This window comes from Tasmannia lanceolata, unplaced genomic scaffold (assembly GCF_043159265.1).
Source record: "Tasmannia lanceolata isolate RefF3 unplaced genomic scaffold, GAP_Taslan_0.1 ptg000003l, whole genome shotgun sequence".
Taxonomy (NCBI): Eukaryota; Viridiplantae; Streptophyta; class Magnoliopsida; order Canellales; family Winteraceae; genus Tasmannia; species Tasmannia lanceolata.
In genome coordinates, this window is record NW_027518680.1 from 24,236,990 (window position 1) to 24,256,381 (window position 19,392).

The 19,392-nt window shown below is 35.9% G+C and overlaps 1 long non-coding RNA gene across 1 annotated transcript; it reads right to left on the reverse strand.

Moving 5' to 3' along the window:
• Nucleotides 1-541: 541 nt before the first annotated feature.
• On the reverse strand, nucleotides 542-10,614 carry LOC143854037 (uncharacterized). Its single transcript, XR_013237343.1, has 2 exons — nucleotides 9,674-10,614; nucleotides 542-927 (listed from the first exon to the last, which is right to left on the reverse strand). It is a non-coding gene; the product is annotated as an uncharacterized LOC143854037 (long non-coding RNA).
• Nucleotides 10,615-19,392: the final 8,778 nt, after the last annotated feature.

A 19,392-nucleotide genomic window follows, 5' to 3' on the forward strand; every position in this document is an offset into this window, starting at 1 on the left:
AGAAGACAAAAGGCTCAATGTCATATCATATGTGAAAAATTGGAATTTGATTTATAATTATGGATATTTAATCTTCACCGTCCATGTGCCACACTATTTTGATCAGAAGTTCAGAACCAATCAAGAGGTGGTCCCATTGTAGACGGGCCATAAGCAAATATTGTATTGATCCATCTGTCCAACGCATTGATTGGCATAATCAAGGTTTTAAATTTCGGTTTCGGAATGCATTTCGGTCCTCACCGAAACCGAAATTTAGAGCAAAATCAGACGAATGTAGTAAATCGATTTTTATCTCTTCCTAAAATTTTGGCCAAAATTTCGAGAGAATATTAAATAATCTTAAAATTCCAGTTTTTTTTTTAATTTTCCTTAAATTTCGGGAGAATCAAAATTTTAATTGAGTTTTCGAAATTTTGGTCGAAATTTTTTAAGGTTTCGGATTTACCCGATTTCGGTTTCGTTCTCCACCGAAACCTAAAATTTCAGATTTCGGTCAAAATTTAAAACCTTGGGCATAATATAGAATATGAAAAAGGTAAAGCATGAATCCCACATCTGGATATAGATCCATTTTCTCAATCATGGCCAACAATGAAAACCTTTTGGGATGTTGGTTGCAAAAAAAAATTTGTGATCTTCAAAGTAAAAAAAAAAAAATATATTCTTTTCCTGGCATTGTTTGTTTGTGTCATTGGATACGAATTTGAGACTCGTCTTACGGCTCATCTAGCATAGATTTGAGATTCGTACGATGATGACACATGTTGCCTCGCTGCTCAGGAAGTCGAACAGTCACAATCTGGATCGTTGATTCACGAGGTCCGAGGAGGGGGATGGCTATATAAGGGTGAAGTCCTCTGTTCTTCCTCACTTCTCTTTGACGCCTACTAGAGAGCTCGGTCTTACTAACTTTTCTGCAACACACTTTCAAAAGAGCAACTTTTTTTTATTCTAATAGCTAAGAAGTATGCAAGGAAAACCCAAGACGTGTTGTCATGTGTCCAAGAAAAAGAAGTCTGTTTTGAGCTTATACTAAATGCAGTTAATATTAATCTCGTAACATTTTCTGATTTATTTGATAGTCGACAATTAAAAAGAGACTTTTCTTGATCTTTGTTATAGCTATTGCAGCCGTTGAAGCAGCTATTGTGCTAAGTAACAAAAATTTTGTATTTTCTGGTACATCAATATGGATTGGATTAGTCTTTCTGGTAGCTATCCTTAATTCTCTCATCTTTTGAACCTATTCGACATTTACTTTCCTTATACTTACAGTATATTAATCGAGATTGTTCGAAAGATTGATTATGAATCAATTGGCGATAACCACAGTATGACCAGCAATATGTGTAATATTTCATTATATTCCATCAATATCCCAATTCCATTCATTTAAGATCCCTCTGGTGTCATTGACATAAGGGATGTCATTTGCCAAGAAGATGGTATCATTGACATAAGAGATGTTACTCTTACAACAAGACTTTGATACATTCCATAACATAAAGGTTGGAAAATCATCTAGTCAACATAAGAAGAATATTTGATTTGTAGATCAACAGTATCGCATCACCCTATTTAGGATTCCAAGAATAGAGACCATAACGGTCTAGCTTTTTTGATGACTCCTTATCAATAGAATGGGATAGATATTTATATGTTATCTTTCTTGGGAATAAAAGTCTCAACTTATTAAGGAAGGCTCCTTCCCTTCATATCTATCAAAAAGAGATATATTATACTATAAACACCCCATTTTGACCAAGCCCTAAAACTCCCGAAGTCATAAAATTCCTGAAACCTAGGGTCCGAAATACTAATCCCAAGTGTTCCCGAAATCATAATTCCGAAGTTAGTGAAGTCCCGAAGAACCGAACCTAAATCCAAAGTTCTCTAGCTTATTTTGCCCATTAGTGGGTTCAAAGCTCTAGAAAGATTGGCACTCCTCTCGAGGAAGTCCGTACAAAATTTCATACGAAAGGGAAGGAAAATGGCGGAAAAGACAAGGTGAATGTGCGCTTAGCAACATCATTTCTTTTTATTAAGCCGAAGGGGTATGATTTATCCAGCTGGGGGGTGATCCTGAAAATAGAAGAGAATCATATAATACTATCTTTAAAGACTCAAGAGGAGTGATTTATCCAAAGAGAAATATGTTAATAATACAAAAAGAAAAGAATAAAACATGTTAATAATTCTTAACATGCAAAAAGGGGGGCAAATTAACCAAGGAAGGAGTTGTCTAGGGAGTAAAAGGGCCTCGATTTATACATGCTTGTTATAAAATGGGAAGAGAGAGCTCGTGAAAAGGATCGGCTCCTCATTTTTGGGTTTGGTTTTCTTATCAAAGGGAGAAAAGGGCAGAGAGAAAGGAGCAGAGGGAGAGAGATTTCGACCGGATCTTCATTTTCTCCGTCAATCTTGCCGGAGTTCAGAAATTCGACCACAATCTCAGCCCTCTGTAAGGAGAGAGAGAGAGAGAGAGAGAGAGAGAGAGAGAGAGAGAGAGAGAGAGGAATTCTAGGGTTTTCTAGGGGAATCTGAGAGCAGAGCTAGGGTAGAGAGCATAAGGGTTTGGATCATCTTCTCTACCATGTATAAACCCTAGATCTGACCTTTTTCCCCACCAGATCCATTCACCATCATCTCTAACTTCTAGATCCATCCAAACATCACCATCAATTACCATTTCTGCAAGCTTTTTCACCACCACTATCTCTCTGCAAATTTCAAACCCTAGCCTAGCAGGTTTCATGGATTCCAGCCATTTCTAACCCAGATTCGACCATCCATCTCCTTTTCGAAGCTCCTCCATTTCCCCCAAACCTCCATCGGAAATCCCCTTCTCCACTGATCTCTCAACCTTAAGATCTAACCCATTCGCCATTAATTCCGGCCCGGAATCTGACCTCTCCACCATCACCACGGCAAGATCTCATCGGCTTCTCCGACGATATGTCTAGTAATTTCCTCAACCGTTGCGAATTTTGGTAACTCCGGCAATCGCATCACGATCCGATCCCATCTGAGGTTTCCCCACTCCATTTCTCATCTAAACTCAGGTAATATATCTGTACATTTTAAATGTTGGATGATGTGCTTATTCTTGTTTGAATCTTCCTTGGCTGAATCATTTTTATTGTTCGATCTAGTTTCAATCGTGTTTATTTTGTTGGAATCGTTTTGATCCAGGAACGATTATGGTAGTTTGCTTTATTAAACCTTGGTTTTGATTCATGCTTGGATATCTTGTGTTTACAAGCCAATTTGGTGATCTGTTGTGCTAATTGATTTCAGTTTTTTTACTCTGCATTTTGAATTGACCTGACAGTAGTTCATGCTTAAAAATCGATTTCAATATCTTGCGATTACTCAAACAACCCATGCATGATAGCAGTTGAGGTTACTTATTGATTTGGTAAAGCTCTGCAAATTCAACAAGTTCAACACATGCATTTCTTCATTATTTTACTCATGAATTCTCACTAGATGCTTGGAATCTCTTTCTGCAGTAACGTTACTCTCATTTTGGAAATCATGAGTTAGGTTTCTTTGTGGATGTCCGAAAGGATCATAAGGAGCATTTGATTTCTTACAAAATTTCAAGGCATAAGTTAAAGGTTCTGTTTTCCAAATTGATTTTGATGTGCATTGATTTCTTAAGGTCAAAAGAGCATGGACCAGAGTCTTTGTCTCTAAAAGAATGATGGTATATGTGTTCACAAATTTAAAAGGAGTAGATTATAGTTCAAGCTCAAATTCCATCTTTTACTGCTTGCACAAATTCTTCTAGCAATTGTAGCCCTTTGGTATGCCAATGGTTATGGTTATCCCAAAACATAGGCTAATGAAAGCTCATTCAAAATGAAAAGGCAAGTTGAGTTCACATGACTAGCAAATCATGGCAGTAGCAATACTCCTAAAATGAGAAAAAGTGCTTCTCACTAACTTTTTATGGACATGGTATCAGCATAGTCATGTTTTAACATTCGTACAATCCTTGTTTGATCTTTTTTGTAATTGATATTGAAAGGTAATGAGAACTGTAACATTCTGATCATCCCTTAAAGAAATCAACACAAAGTAATGATTACGCCGTCTCCTTGTAAGTCCCATCACATTCTGACATTTGCTTGGCTTTTGCTCTATTAATTTCTTAGAATTTTCTTTGAGGGTTGAGATAACTTAGTCTGTCAAGATATAAAAGCTGAAACAGATTAGAGAAATGCCAAAACATGGTTACTGTCATATGATTTCTCTTGAAATTTGAACTGCCTATGATTTTTATTGCATTCTGTGTCTTTGAATATTAACTACTGCATCTTTCATTTATCTCTAGACTCATGGGTAACATTCTAGGCCATGAATTCTGCTGAGTGTGTTTTGCAAGTTGAATTGTCATCATTTCATTGGGTTTATCTGTACTGTGGAGGTATAATGATTTAAGGGCAGGTTGTATTTGCTGAGCAGTTTGAATCTTGGTTCATTTCTCCACCCACCAAATTGAATTAAAGCATAAGATTCTGAGAACCTCGGTCTCTTGCATTGCAATGCAATTGTAGCATCTCAAATTTTAGGTTGCTTTAGTTTACATCTTAGCATGGGAAAAGGAATGCAGTTAATAACTTGAATGTCATCAGTTTATGAAAGTATAGTTTTATTCCAGAGTTTTAAAATCATGTTGTTAATCTTTCCTTTGCTTTTGCACTGGTATTTGTTGTGATTGATTTTATCTTTGTACTAGTGCAATTGAATTCAGATCAATAGGCTTGCTCTTTCTTAATCAGGTTTCTGATCATCATGATACTTCTTTTGGAATAGTGTTAAACTTTTGGGTTTAGATCTATTAGGAAGAGCTAACTAATTCTAGTGCCATCATTGAGATTAAAGGTATTTTTGTTGATGACCCTTCTTGTCTTCTCTTAGCATTTATTGGTTTTATAGGGGATCAAAATTTGTTTTTGTCCTTCTTTGATTCAAATCCTTTATACATCTGTGTTAAGGCAGTAGCGATCTGGAGTATCATTTAGTTCTATAAATTGGATGAGATAGGTGGTGTCTGTTGGGATAAGGTTGGAAGTTTGGAAGATGGTTCAAATCATTTAATTTGATCCTTATCCCAGTTTGTGGTAGCTGATTTTAATCATGGAGAATTGTAGATGTCAACACATGATTGGGCATGTTTCATAGGTTTAAAAAAAAGAGACACTATAATGCATATCAGTTTGGCCAAAAATAGCAACAGCTCAATCATTTTCTAATAATTGCAGGTTCTATCTCATTTTCTTTTCTTATTGGATCGTAGCACTTCAGGACACCTTCTTGTATCTTTGTGTTTCTCTCTTCTCTACAAGTTTCAGGTTGACACTTAGGCCTACGTATTGAGTTCTAGGGCTTCCTCTAATATAAGAGATTTTCATTAGAATTTAGAATTGACTTCAATGTTGGATGTTTTCAATGGATTTCAAGAGCTCTGTTAGGTCAGGATTTGACAGAATGTTTCTTGAGCCAACCTTACCCTTCCCATCTTCTTTCCTTCCTTAGGATTCTTACAGGGTCTAGGGGTTTCCTTTCTTTTCAGGATTACTCTTTGCATGTTCCTAGGGATCCTTTTCGAGTTTCGAGATTCCACCGATTTTGGGAACATTTCTTTCGGGTTATGGCAGCGACGGACGGAGACCTCCTGAGCAAAAACCCCTTTTAATCAAAAGGGATAAAAAAACAAAAACACATAAAAACTAAAGAAAAATACAAAAATAAAAATATTCAAGGATAGTGATGGGCAGGTCATTCGGAGCCCACTTTTCAGGGTTTAATCATGTTTCTTCGTGGTTTCACTGCATTTCTTCTTGATTTCCTACGTTTCATCGCATTTTCCCGCGGTTTCTCGCATTCGCGACTTCCTTAGTTTTCTCGAGGTTTCTCGCGTTTGGTCGTAGTTTTACTAGTTTTGGGCGACGGCGTGATGAGTCTCACCACTCATTAGCCCTATAGACAATAGGCAACGATCACGCCCTCCTGAGCCTATCGTTCATTAGGGAATAATATTTTTCCCCTTTCATTTGTTTCTTTCACATCTCATCGATTTCCCGAGTTCCTTTGGTTTTTTGTATTTCATGATTTACTGATTGATTGTGTATTTACTTTACTGCTTCAATTGATCACTGCTTAACATATCTCTTGCGTAGTTATATGCATGTTAGTGTGTTTACTTTTCTGCTTTGATTGTTCACTGCTTAGCATTATCTCTTGCGTAGTTATATGCATGTTAGTGTTTTTACTTTAATGCTTTGATTGTTTACTACTTACCGTTATTTCTCGTGTAGTTATATACTTGTTCGTGTGTTTATCTTTGAGCATGTCTTTGGTTACTGCTTTCTTAGCATTATACATGCTTAGCTGTAGTTGGAGACAGGTATTAGAGTCATGCAACGTTGGGGTTGCACTAGCCTCTTCCGCCTCCCCCTCAATTTGAGAGATTGTGAGGATCATTGATGTATTTGTATTATTTGAGTGATGTGTTATAAGGGGGAGACGGCGGATTCTAGTGTTCCATCCAAGTGTTGTATGATACTAATATCAACCCTCTGTTAGCTTGTGGATGTGATTGTATGATTTTATCTTTTCTTATATTTGAGATAGCATCCCCGTGCCATCATTAGCTAAAGAAGAATGGGAATAGGGCTTTCTTATCACTACCCTCGATCTAGAGAATTCAAAGGAGGTATCCCTAGAATTTTGTGGATACGTCATGGAAAGTGAGGAGGAAACCCCGTTTCCATAAAAAAAAAAAAAGAAGATACAATGGCAGATGGGCCCATTTTGATCAGATCCCTTTGATTGGCTATGCATGTGTGTTTAATTGCTTGATATTAGACAGTTGGGCCAATCAGAGCGAGTTGATCAAAATGGGACCACTTTTGTATGTAGATAGTTTATTCGGGGATGCATGTTCCCATTTTACGCCTTTTCGCCCAAAATTCCCTAAACTAATAAAATTGACATTAGAGACCGAGTTTCTCGGGCGAGTGGGTGCCAAACACCTTCCCCATTCGTAACCAGGCACAGACCAATCACTTTAGGGCACTGGCATGCCTTATTTAGCACAGAGTTTCATATTGGGTTCTAGGCCCTAATCCTAGATGGCGACTCTATTCTTTATTCCCCATCGGATCTTTGATTCACGTGGGGAGATCGTCGGTACGACTCGATTTCAGGTCTCTTGGCCTCAAATCCAATGGTATCGCACGCCATTATTCATATTGAAAGAGCAGCGACATCGAGAGCCACACGGAGCTCTCCATTATGTGGAGATCGAGGGCCATTTCCTTCGAGGGTCCCACATATACATGTAAAATAAAAGATTTATTTTAGGGAAATGATATATACGATCCTTTTTTTAAAATAATGATACTCCTCTGTTTTACACTTTTCTAATTAGATATTGATAGCTTCTATATGTGTTAATGGACCCAGAATGTCTTATAGATCCAAAGGATCCAAACTTCAAAGGAAATGATATAGGCGCAACGGTTGGATCCGACTGTCTCCATTGGATCCATATCCTAAGGTCTGAAATTATTTACGATTGTGATCCGGACATAGCCACAAAATTCCACTGCACTTCCTAGATCCAAATGGGGCACTAATGTATCAAAATGCGCTTCATTTTTTGTAACATTTAAGAACCCTACTAAAAAAGACAAACAATATTTCATTTTCCTGCTTATTGTCCTTCTCAACATTTTGAACCTTAGGATATGGGCCCAATGGATAAAATGACGTGCCCAAATCAGCCTACCCAATAACGTTCGGATTGTTACTTGCCAAAATGGGACCCACTTGTACTCGAGGCCTCCTAACTCTAGGGACACTCACACGCAAAGCATCAACATAACCAGGACAGACTCCTAACTCTAAGACACCCCAAACATCTAGGATGGACTCCTAACTCTAGGGGAAGATCTTTTCGAAAATCAGGTGTAAAAGATTTGTTTGAAGAATTTTTATGTTTTTGAATGATTTGAATATGTTTATTTTGAAAATTTTGACTGGATCGGAGATAAGGATCCCAAGCTGCCTACGTACCTCGTGGAAGAGGATCAAGCCAACGTAGTTCGAAACAGCTTTTCGAAAAACGTTTTTGGTGTTTTTCATGTGTTTGTTGTTTTTGGATTTTGGATTTTTGTTATTTGATTTTTATCCCTTTTGATTGAAAATGGGTTTTTGGCTCAGAAGGTTTCCGTCCGTCGTCGCCTAGACCCGACAATGTGTTCCCAAAATCGATGGAATCCCGAAATGCAGAGGATCCCGAGGAACATGTGGAAAATGGTCCCGAAAGAAGGTAGAAGCCCTAGACCTTATAAGCGGAAATGACCCTGAAGAAGATAGAATCCTTAACCTCAAAGAGGAAATCCCGAAGACATACCGGAGGTAATCGCGAAAACAGAAATAGAGTAATCCCAAAGAACTAAGACAGATCTCGAAAGACAGGGTAAGTCCCGAAAATGAGAAACAGGGTGCTCGAGTATTAAACTATGGACTGTGAATCTAATGGAAGCAAGTACCTGGGGTATGCCCAATGGAAATAAACAAAGTGCAAGGAATTATCAATGGGGTAAACTGAAATGTGCTACATATTGAGGACTGAATGGTATTTGATGTGGGTAGGACAAATTGGAAAATCCAAGACCTAGAGACTATAACACAAGGCTCTAACTAAAGGTTCGAGACATAAGCTAAAATCATAAGGAGATTAAGAGGAATAGATCAGTAGCCCCTTCCTTAAGCATGAATTCCAAAGGGCAAAAGGCACGCTTCAACAAGGCAAGCATACATTACTTAATGACCAAACAAATGGCTTTGCACTGTTTAATGATCGAATAGAGCAAGCTCACCATTTGATAATCAAACAAAAGGGCCCACATTATTTGAAATTCTAATAAAGCCTACCCGTGCTATTTGGTGCTCAAAAGATGGGCTCGCATCACCTGATGATCCAACAAAGTAGATCCACATTGATCAGCGATTGAAGGATGGGGAGCTCATATCATTGGATGACCAGCACATAGCTAACAACACATAGCTAACCCGAATTGCTCGATGAGTTAATCACTCACTTGCTGACCTTCCAACTTTTAATCAGAATCAAATGAAGAACACTTCAAAACCAAAACCAAATTCATGTTCATCTTCTCCTTGGAATACACCCAAAACCAGATGATATTCGCATCAAAATGCTGTATTTTTATCCATTTCTACCATGAAATATGTCAATCAAAACTCTGGAAAATCCCTGTCACCTTTTAAATCAAAACACTAAGAGCCAGTACTCGTTGCGAGACAAATCAACAAAATCAAAACCCATTTCAAATTCTATTCAAATTTCAATAAATGATACCCAAATTCTATTCACTGGGACTAAACAAACTAAGGGATACCTTTAATAAAACATGGCAAATCATGAAGAAAAATCTGTGATCCTCGGTAAACATATACCCGAAAACCATGAAACAAAATATACTCTGATTGCCATCTCTATCAGGATTCATAACCCTACATTTAAGTAATTCCAAACACGTACAGATCCCAAGAGATTAAATCATGAAGATTAAATATAGACGGCAGACAAAAATTCTAGAATAAGAGTAAGAAGGAAATAAGCACTTACAGATGGACCAAATGGGGAAGATTGTGCGCCTTTTCTTCTTCCTGTTTCGGTGATTGCTAAATCTTCACTGCACCTCCTTTTTCCATCTTTGGATCGTAAGCAGAGAGTGAAAATGATGAGAATTAGATGGGTTTCAAACCAACAGACGTTGGGGAATTAGATCTAGGAGGAGATAGGGTCGGATTTAACGGGATTGCCGGAATTGGATACTGGAATTGGAGCAAAGGGTGGCGGCAATTGAAATCGAGATGAAAAGTCGGAATTAGAGGGAAGGATGCCTGGATTTCAGAAATGGGTTTGGGATTGATGGGGAATTTGATATGGATTTCTAATTGGATCTATGAGATGATGGGTTTGGGTTGTGATAGTGAAGAGGGTTATCGGAGATGGAGGTGATGGAGTAGGGTTTGTAAAAGTAGAGACGATGGTGGTGGATTGTAGTGGCTGACACGTGGAGAAGATGGGGATGATAGTGGCTGAAGCTAGGCGATGGTAGTAGATGATGGGGAGATGTGGGTATGGTGCTAATAACAGAAATGGAAGAGGATTTGATGGTGGCTATGGTCACTGATGTGGGTTTTGGATTAGAAATGGTGGAAATATAAGTGAAAAAGATAGGAGAAATGGAAGGGATGTAGTTGCTGTGGGTGGAGGTGGAGGTAATGGTTGTTAGAATTTTAGAGAGATGTGGTGGTGGTGGAGGCAAGAGGTGGTGGCCGGCCGGAGTTAGTGGTGGTAGGGGTGATGAAATGGGTTTGGATTTAGGGTTTGAGGAAGAAATAATGAGGAAAATGATGGTAGAAGGATTGAGGAGGGTGGAGATGGTGGCTCGGATGGGTGCAGATTTGGTGGTCGGATATTAAAGAGAGGCCGGAGAAGACGGTGGCGCGGATGATGGTAGTGGGGTTTTAGCTCGGGTTCCCCTTCTTCTCTCCTCTATGTTCTCTCCCAAAATGAGAAAAGCCCCCTTTTCTAGAAACCCCCAATCGTTGCTTAATAGATGTAGGGGGGGTGTATTGATATTAGCACCCCCACACTCTCATCCTTACACTCCCCAGCTATCTTTTCCTCTTAAATGGTTTATGGGTTGCTATTGGTGTGAGCACATCCCTGACTCGATAATACACTCCCCTTTGACCTTAAATGTAGGAAGTGGCATCAGTACAATCATGGTTCCATATTTGCACCAATTCAATTTTTCTTATATTCCTTTGATTAACCTTGTGGGTGAGGGGATCAATATTATTCCTTTGATTAACACAACTATGATTTTGATAATCAGACCCTTCTAGCTTGATGATGACTTGGGTTATATTTCCTCCTTTTCATTTTCGAGACAACACCTCAATCTAGATAATTCACACCCCTTGTACATATGAGAAATGATATTTACACAACCTGTTTTGATATTTGCACAATCTCGACTTGTCTTATTTTTTATTTTTCGCTCGATTTTTCTAGATTTTTTGGGATATGGGATTTTTATTCGATCTTGGGATTTTTTAGGGTCCGGTCAAATTAGGGTGTCTACAGATACGGGCCCAATGGATACAATGACGTGCCCAAACCAACCTACCCAATAACGTTTGGATTTTTACTTGCCAAAATGGGACCCACTTGTACTGGAATAAATTAGTTTAGATTTTATTAAGGGAGATGATTTTTTGGCACTCCCTGTAGGATAATACACACCCCTTTTAATGTGAATTGTGGGCAAACTTCAACGCCTTTTGACATCAAATCAAGTTAAAAGGGATGCGATTTATCCTACAAGGGGTGCTAAAAAATCATACCCCTTTATTAGAGATAAGGATTATTTAGATTAGGGATTTTCTATAAATAACATTTACCCAGTTTTTTTTAAGAAATGAAGAGAAAGTGTCTTTGTGCACAAAGGAGGATTGATCCTTCTTCGAAGTGAATGAAGAGGTTGATTTCCCTCTAAGCAGATCAATCACATTACTAATAGATTCAGGTTCGTAACAATTGGTATTAGAGCGTTGATCCTTCACCATGGCTACAACTTTGCAGATTTTGGATTTCTATGGTGATGATTTTCAAAAGATCAACTCGCTTGTTTTAATGGAAGAACATCGACGGTTTGCGGAAGGCTTGAACAGAATCAGCATGGCAATCAAGAAGTCTTGTATGATGAAAAAGAAACTGCGAAATAGAAAAGGAGGAGAAAGAAAGCAAATAGAAGAAAAAAAATACAAAAAAGAAAGGCATCAATGATTTTCAGTGTTGTCGAGTTCGACATTGGAAAATTCACCATTCCTCTCAAACCGTTCAACGCCATCAAGAAGATCCTCATCATCGATCATTCGTGCATACAAATCTCAATCATTTCAAGAAAGCATGACAAAAGAGCTTTGATAAATAACACGACGTGATCCATTTGAAGATGGAACTTTCGAAACTCTTGGCAATGACATTCGAAATGATGACTAATCGCAAGACAAAGAGAAGAAGAAAATGAGGAAGACTGAAAAACACTTTCGAAAAATGTGCAAAATCTGATTTTTCATCAATAGGTCTACAATTCCAACCTTAAGGACAAGGTTGATTTAAAGGTGGGTGGATTGTAATGTGCGTATATGGGACCCACTTGTGGTGGAATAAACAACTCTAGATTTTATTAATTGGTAGGATTTGCTTTCTAGTTGTTTGTAATGTGTAGGAGATTTAGAAACAAGGATTATCAAGATTAGGGATTTTCTATAAATAACATGTACGCAACTTTTTTCAAGGAATGAAGAAAATTGTTACAGAAAGTGTGTCTTTGTGCACAAAGGAGGATTGATCCTTCCCTCGAAGTGGATCAAGAGGTTGATTTGGCCTTAAGAAGATCAACCGGGTTTTGAACCAATTCAGATTCGTAACACACATCCGTTTGATCTATAGACCTTCTGTGTCCAATGAAACCTCTAATAAAAAGAGTTAAAATGCTGCAATTTTTAAAAAAAGACAAACATTAAGGGGTTGAAATATCATTTCCCATAAAATATAAGCTTTTGAATCTCATATGAGAAGGCTTTAATATCATTTCTTATCCGTATTTAGTCAGTAGAAAATTTGAAGAAAGAAAATCTTTAAATTTTGAACGCTGATTAAGTTTTTGTTGCCATCTTATTCTTCTTTTTCATTTTATTCAAAGCTTATTTAGCAACAAAAGAATAATAAAAAGCGAGGTATTTTGAAATACCTCTACCGTTGTGGTGTTGAGATTTCTTGGGTTTCCAATCCTCAAAACTACGACCTGAGGGTATAAAGTCTAAGACCTTTTACGAACAAGGTAGCTAAAAGGTTGGTGTTATAGTAGCCTCGACCAAATTAAAAATAAAATACACAAATATATCCATATATAGCATAACTTCTATTCTAATTGGACGAGGACGATAGAAACAAAAAAATAATAAAAATGAAGGTATTTTTAAATATCTCTCTCGTTGTTTTGTTGAGATATCTTGGGATACCAAGCCTCAAAATTACGACCGGAGGACATAAACTCTAAGACCTTTTACCAACAAGGCAGCAAAGAGGTTGGTGTTATAGTAGGCTCGAGCAAATTAAAAATAAAATACACAAATCTAGACATATATAGCAAACTTCTATTTTAATTGGACAAGGACAATAGGAACAAAAAAAATAACAAAGATGGAGGTATTTTTAAATACCTCTCTCGATGTTTTGTTCAGATTTCTTGGGATACCAAGCCTCAAAACTACGACCTGAGGGCATAAAGTCTACGACCTTTTACCAACAAGGCATCCAAGAGGTTAGTTTTACAGTAGCCCCGAGCAAATTAAAAATAAAATACACGAATCTAGCCATATATAGCATAACTTCTATCCTAATTGGACGAGGACAATCGCTCAATGTTACATCCTACATGAAAAACAAGATTTTGATTTATGATTATGGATCTTTTTAATCTTTACCATCCATGTGCCACACTATTTGGATCAGCAGTTTAGAACCAATCAAGTGGTGCGTCCTATTGTAGATGGGCCACAGGCAAATATTTTGATTTATGATTATGGATCTTTTTAATCTTTACCATCCATGTGCCCCACTATTTGGATCAGCAGTTTAGAACCAATCAAGTGGTGCGTCCTATTGTAGATGGGCCACAGGCAAATATTTATTACAAGAATCACGACATGTGATTCTTCGCTTCAACCAAAATGGCAATACGCGTGATTCTTTCCTTCAACCAAATGGCTATCAACCCAAATGGCATTTGTTCATATATACATTAGATTACTAAATGGGTTTTCAGAAAAGATTCCCTATATATTGGATTGCAAAATGAGTTGAAATGTTGCACTTTTTAGAAAAAGCCAAACATTAAGGAGTGGAAATAACATTTCCCATAAAATATAAGCTTTTGAATCTCATCTGAGAAGGCTTTAATATCGTTTCTTATCCGTATTTAGTCAGTAGAAAATTTGAAGAAAATCATTAAATTTTGAACGCTGATTAAGTCTTTGTTGCCATCTTATTCTTCTTTTTCTTTTCATTCAAAGCTTATTTAGCAACAACAAAATAATAAAAAGTGAGGTATTTTGAAATACCTCTATCGTTGTTGTGTTGAGATTTCTTGGAATATCAATCCTCAAAACTACGATCTGAGGGCATAAAGTCTAAGACCTTTTACGAACAAGACAGCCAGAAGGTTGGTGTTATAGTAGCCTCGAGAAAATTAAAAATAAAATACACAAATCTATCCATATATAGCATAAGTTCTATTCATATTAGACGAGGACAATAGCAACAAAAAAATAATAAAAAGGGAGGTATTTTTTAATACCTCTCTCGTTGTTTTGTTGAGATTTCTTGGGATACCAAGCCTCGGAACTACGACATGAGGGCATAAAGTCTAAGACCTTTTACCAACAAGGCAGCCAAGAGGTTGGTGTTACAGTAGCCTCGAGCAAATTAAAAATAAAATACGCAAATCTATCCATATAGTGCATAACTTCTATTCCAATTGGACGAGGACAATTGCAACAGAAAAATAATAAAAATGGTGGTATTTTTAACTACCTATCTCGTCCTTTTGTTGAGATTTCCTGGGATACCAAGCCTCGAAACTACGACCTGAGGGCATGAAGTCTAATACCTTATACCAACAAGGCAACCAAGAGGTTGGTGTTATAGTAGCCTCGAGCAAATTAAAAATAAATACACAAATCTAGACATATATAGCATAACTTCTATTCTAATTGGATGAGGGCAATGGCTCAATGTCACATCCTACATGAAAAACAGGTTTTTAATTTATGATTATGGATATTTCTAATCTTTACCATCCATGTGCCATACTATTTTGATTAGCAGTGCAGAACCAATCAAGTGGTGTGCCCCATTATAGATGGGCAATAGGCAAATATTAATTACGAGAATCACGACATGTGATTCTTGCCTTCAACCAAAATGGCAATACACGTGATTCTTTCTTTCAACCAAAATGGCAATCAACCAAAATGGCAATCAACCTAAATGGCATATGTTCATATATACCTTAGATTACTAAATGGGTTGCCCGAAAAGACTCCCTATATATATATATATATATATATATATATATATATATATATAGAATCTCTTATGAGAAGCTTTGTATAAGCTTTCCATAAAATATCATTTGTATATCTCTTTATCAAGAAGAAGCTTTGTACTAAAACTAAGTGTACTAGCCTTAGAAGAAGGCACAACACATTCAAACTTCAGGAACATTGTAAAGGTGGAAAGGGCACCATTATTAAATCCGTTGGAAATTGTAAGGGCTCTAATCTTGGCCGCTAAGGAGAGTTTGTCGGCAAGTGCTCGGGGACGCAGAGCCTTCTTCGTGGGCGAGTGTGGAGGACGCGGAACCGCCTCGGTGCATCAACTTCCTATAGTGGAATCCCTCAAGGAGCAAAACTTGAGAAGAGTGGAGTAGGTCTTGTTTTAGACCGAACCACTATACACCTTGTGTGCATTTGTCTCATAGTACATCTCTCTCTCTCTCTCTCTCTACTCTATCTTATTGTGGTGTTTGTTCTTTATTTTTTACTTGCATGAATCATGCACAATGTGTGTGTTAAAAGAACTAAAGAGACTAAATCAACTAGGGTTCTACCAAGTGTTTGATAAAAGGCCTAAAAGAAACCATTCATCTTATTCTTTTATCTTGTTTTGGGATTTGCATTTCATTTGTAATATTCAATCATCCAACAAATGTTTTGATAAAAAAGATTAAAAAGAAAATAACCAACTAGAGTTTTTCAAAAGTTATCTAACAAGTGTTTGTCAAAAGGTCTAAGAGACGATATTTATTTAAGCTTTTGAAAACTAATCATGTAAAAGTTTTTAAAAGAATTTTTTTTAACACCCAACCAATTCACCCCCCTCTTGGTTGCCCAACTAGGATTTCATCTGGTATCAAAACTTGGGCTCTAATTTTACAACCTTAACCGGTTTAGAGTTAAAGATCATATTTTTCGGCAACCTTGTAAGATGGGATCTAGACTACCCTCTTTGAATGGATTAGATTATGAATCTTGGTTGATTCATATGAAATTATTTTTAAAAGGTCTAGGTAAAGACATGTTTAAAATAATTGAAAATGGCTTTGTGTTAAACTCAAAATTTAGAAATTTGAGAGAACATGATAGAAAACTATCCTTGTTAGATACAAGAGCTTTAATTGCTTTATATTGCTCTCTACCACCAAACACGTATGATAAAATATCATCATGTAAAAACACTAAGAAAATTTTGAACAAAATTGAAAATACTTTTTCTAAAGGAAAATCTATGTTTAATACCCACTCTCGAAGAATCTAATAAAAATACCTTGGAAGATGAAAATGAAAACTATGAGGAACTCCTTAGTGGCTTTGAAGAATTACATGAACAATGGCAAAATCAAATATCAAAGAAAAAAATCCTCAAGAATACTATTACTAGCCTTAAAGAAAATATGAAGATCTAGAAAAGGTAGTCACAAAAAAAAAATGATAAATTTAGAGATACAATTGATGAGCTAAATGAAAATAGTAGGAATCTTGAGAGAGAAAATCAACTTCTAAAGGAGGAAGAAAAAAATTAAAAACATATTCATCTCATGACATAAGTCTTTTAGAAAAAGAAATTGAAGAGATGAGATTGAAGAATAAAACATTAGAATTGAAAAATCAGAAGCTACAAGAAAATACAAAATATGTTCATCATCATCTTTCTTGTAGATCATCTTGTCAATCTACCTACACATCATTTTCAAGTGATTATTGTGGTAGACTAGGGCATTACAAATCTAGATGCAAGCTTAAATTTGTAAAAACAAGTAGGCTTATTTGGCTAAAGAAATATGAACTATATAGAACCAATATAGTTGGACCCAAGATAGCTTGGGTACCAAAATCCCCAACTTAAAAATTTTAGATCTAGGGGATGAGCTTAAATGATCATATCATTTGAAGTAATGAAATTGATACATATGCTTAACTTTGCTTACCATTTGTGTATGAAAATGTTATATGCCTTAAAATTGCATATCATTTGGACATATGTCTTATTAATACATGTGCTTGCCTTTCATATATTGATATATATTGTACCTTAATGTGTTCATATCTCTTTGAGAACATGTTTGAGTGAGCTCCATATGCTTACTTTTGATTAATCATCATGATACATAACTCTTGTAGTTTGATATGAGATTAGTTCTAAGTGTCCATTGCTTCTATGCACTTAGGATCATCCACAAATAGGAATTAAAAGTGAAGTCTATAAAAGAAACCATATTTGAACTAAAATTATCTATATCATTAGAAAATCTATACATGTACTTGCGTTGTTTGACTCACATGTATTGATAGTTCTAAATATGTATATTATTTTGATAATATGGTTGAACAAAACTTTATATGTTTGTCCTTGAGATGATTGTCATGATTGTTATGCTTAAATGATATATGTCTTTTTAATTGGATATGAGGTTAATTGAAAGTCATTACTTAATGACATTTATCTAAGTGCACATGAACTTCTTAGAAACTTGAAGAATGGACTTAGTTGTTGTAAACAACCATCCACATTTGGAATCCAATGAGAAAATATTAGAAAATCATGATTGAGTATACTTGCCAAACAACCTAATATCATGCCCAAAAGTTCAAATAAGATGATTTGATATCTTTAAAATTTGAACTTAAATTGGATTGAATAAATCTTTGCATAGAATCTATCATGATACCTAAATCTAGAAAAGTGGTTTAAAAAGATGATACATATTGATGATACATATTGTGCTATGATAAATGATATGTCCAAAAAAAAAAGGAAAATCTTATTTTAGACAATATCCTTTAAGATTTAGATGCTAAAAAATCTTTGAAGAATCTAATGCATCTAAATGTCTTTGAAATCCATTTTAGGACAAAATGATGGATAAAAAAAAAGAGATTCCAAAACCTTAGCTTGAAACTTGAATTATAAGTTGGAATTCATTAGTCTAAGGTTTGCTTATAATGAAAACCTTTTAAAATCCTTGGCTTATCCCTTGAAACTAGGTTCAATGCATGAAACTCACATGACTTGATCATTATTCATTGAACTAGTTACGCTATGTATGTCCATCAAGCCTTCAAATGACAAATTGACCATGACATACAATCCTTAGTAATTTTAAGATAAAATCATCCGCCTTTTAGGCAAGGGATCAAAAGAAAGTGAATTGGTTCATAAACTTAGCTATCTTTGTATGACCAATGACACAAAAGTGATAAAATGGACTTAAAAGATTAAAGTAAAATCATATGTAACAAACCCTACGAATGGCACTTGAGTTAAATAAGAAATATCATTAGTTATCATCTTTGGGCTTATTTTCATCTAATAGTTGTTGCATTTATGTGAAAGTGAGAGCCTCTTTCTCTCTCACATACTTGGTTTTTTATAAAACCCATCATATATGCTTAATTGGAAATCTTTTATGATTTTGGATGTAAAGAGTTTGGACAACGCACCTCTTTGGTTATGAATCCCTTGTCCAACCTTGAATTGGCTATCCATAACTAGCTATGGATTAGCCTTGCTCATCTGTAATTAAAATGGTGTATTCCACTTCATGAGTTATGATTGTCTCTTAGACTTAAAGTTTCATAAAAACATTATGTCTAAGTCTATGTCAATATTTGAGCTAATACACTATATGCATATTACCACTACTTGATTAATGACTACATAATTAAGATGCCAAATCTTGATGAAAAAGCTAGTTACATGTGATGTATACTTAGAAGAGAAAATGCTAAAGATTTAACATTATCACAGTCAAAGGGATTTAGTTAAAATACAAATATTTTGTGCTAAAAATGCTTATCATGAACAAACACTTGATTGTAGCCCAAGGGTTAAATCAAATATGATATCTTAAAGCCCATTGGAAACTACTTTCAGAAAATCCTTTGATCTCACTAGTTGTAAAGATTCAATGTCGAAGGGGGAGCTAAAAGATGAAATCCATCAGTGCATTATTCTTATCATAGGATAATGTAATGTGTTTACATCTAAATTGATGATAAGTACTTATAATGTGAATTTGACTTGAACATCTTTTTAGTGTTACACTCATAAGGATTGAAATTGAGCTTAAATATCTCTAATCTTATGATTGTATGCTTGTCATGTGTATTTCAGTTTGATGATCATATATTCATGATAAGCCT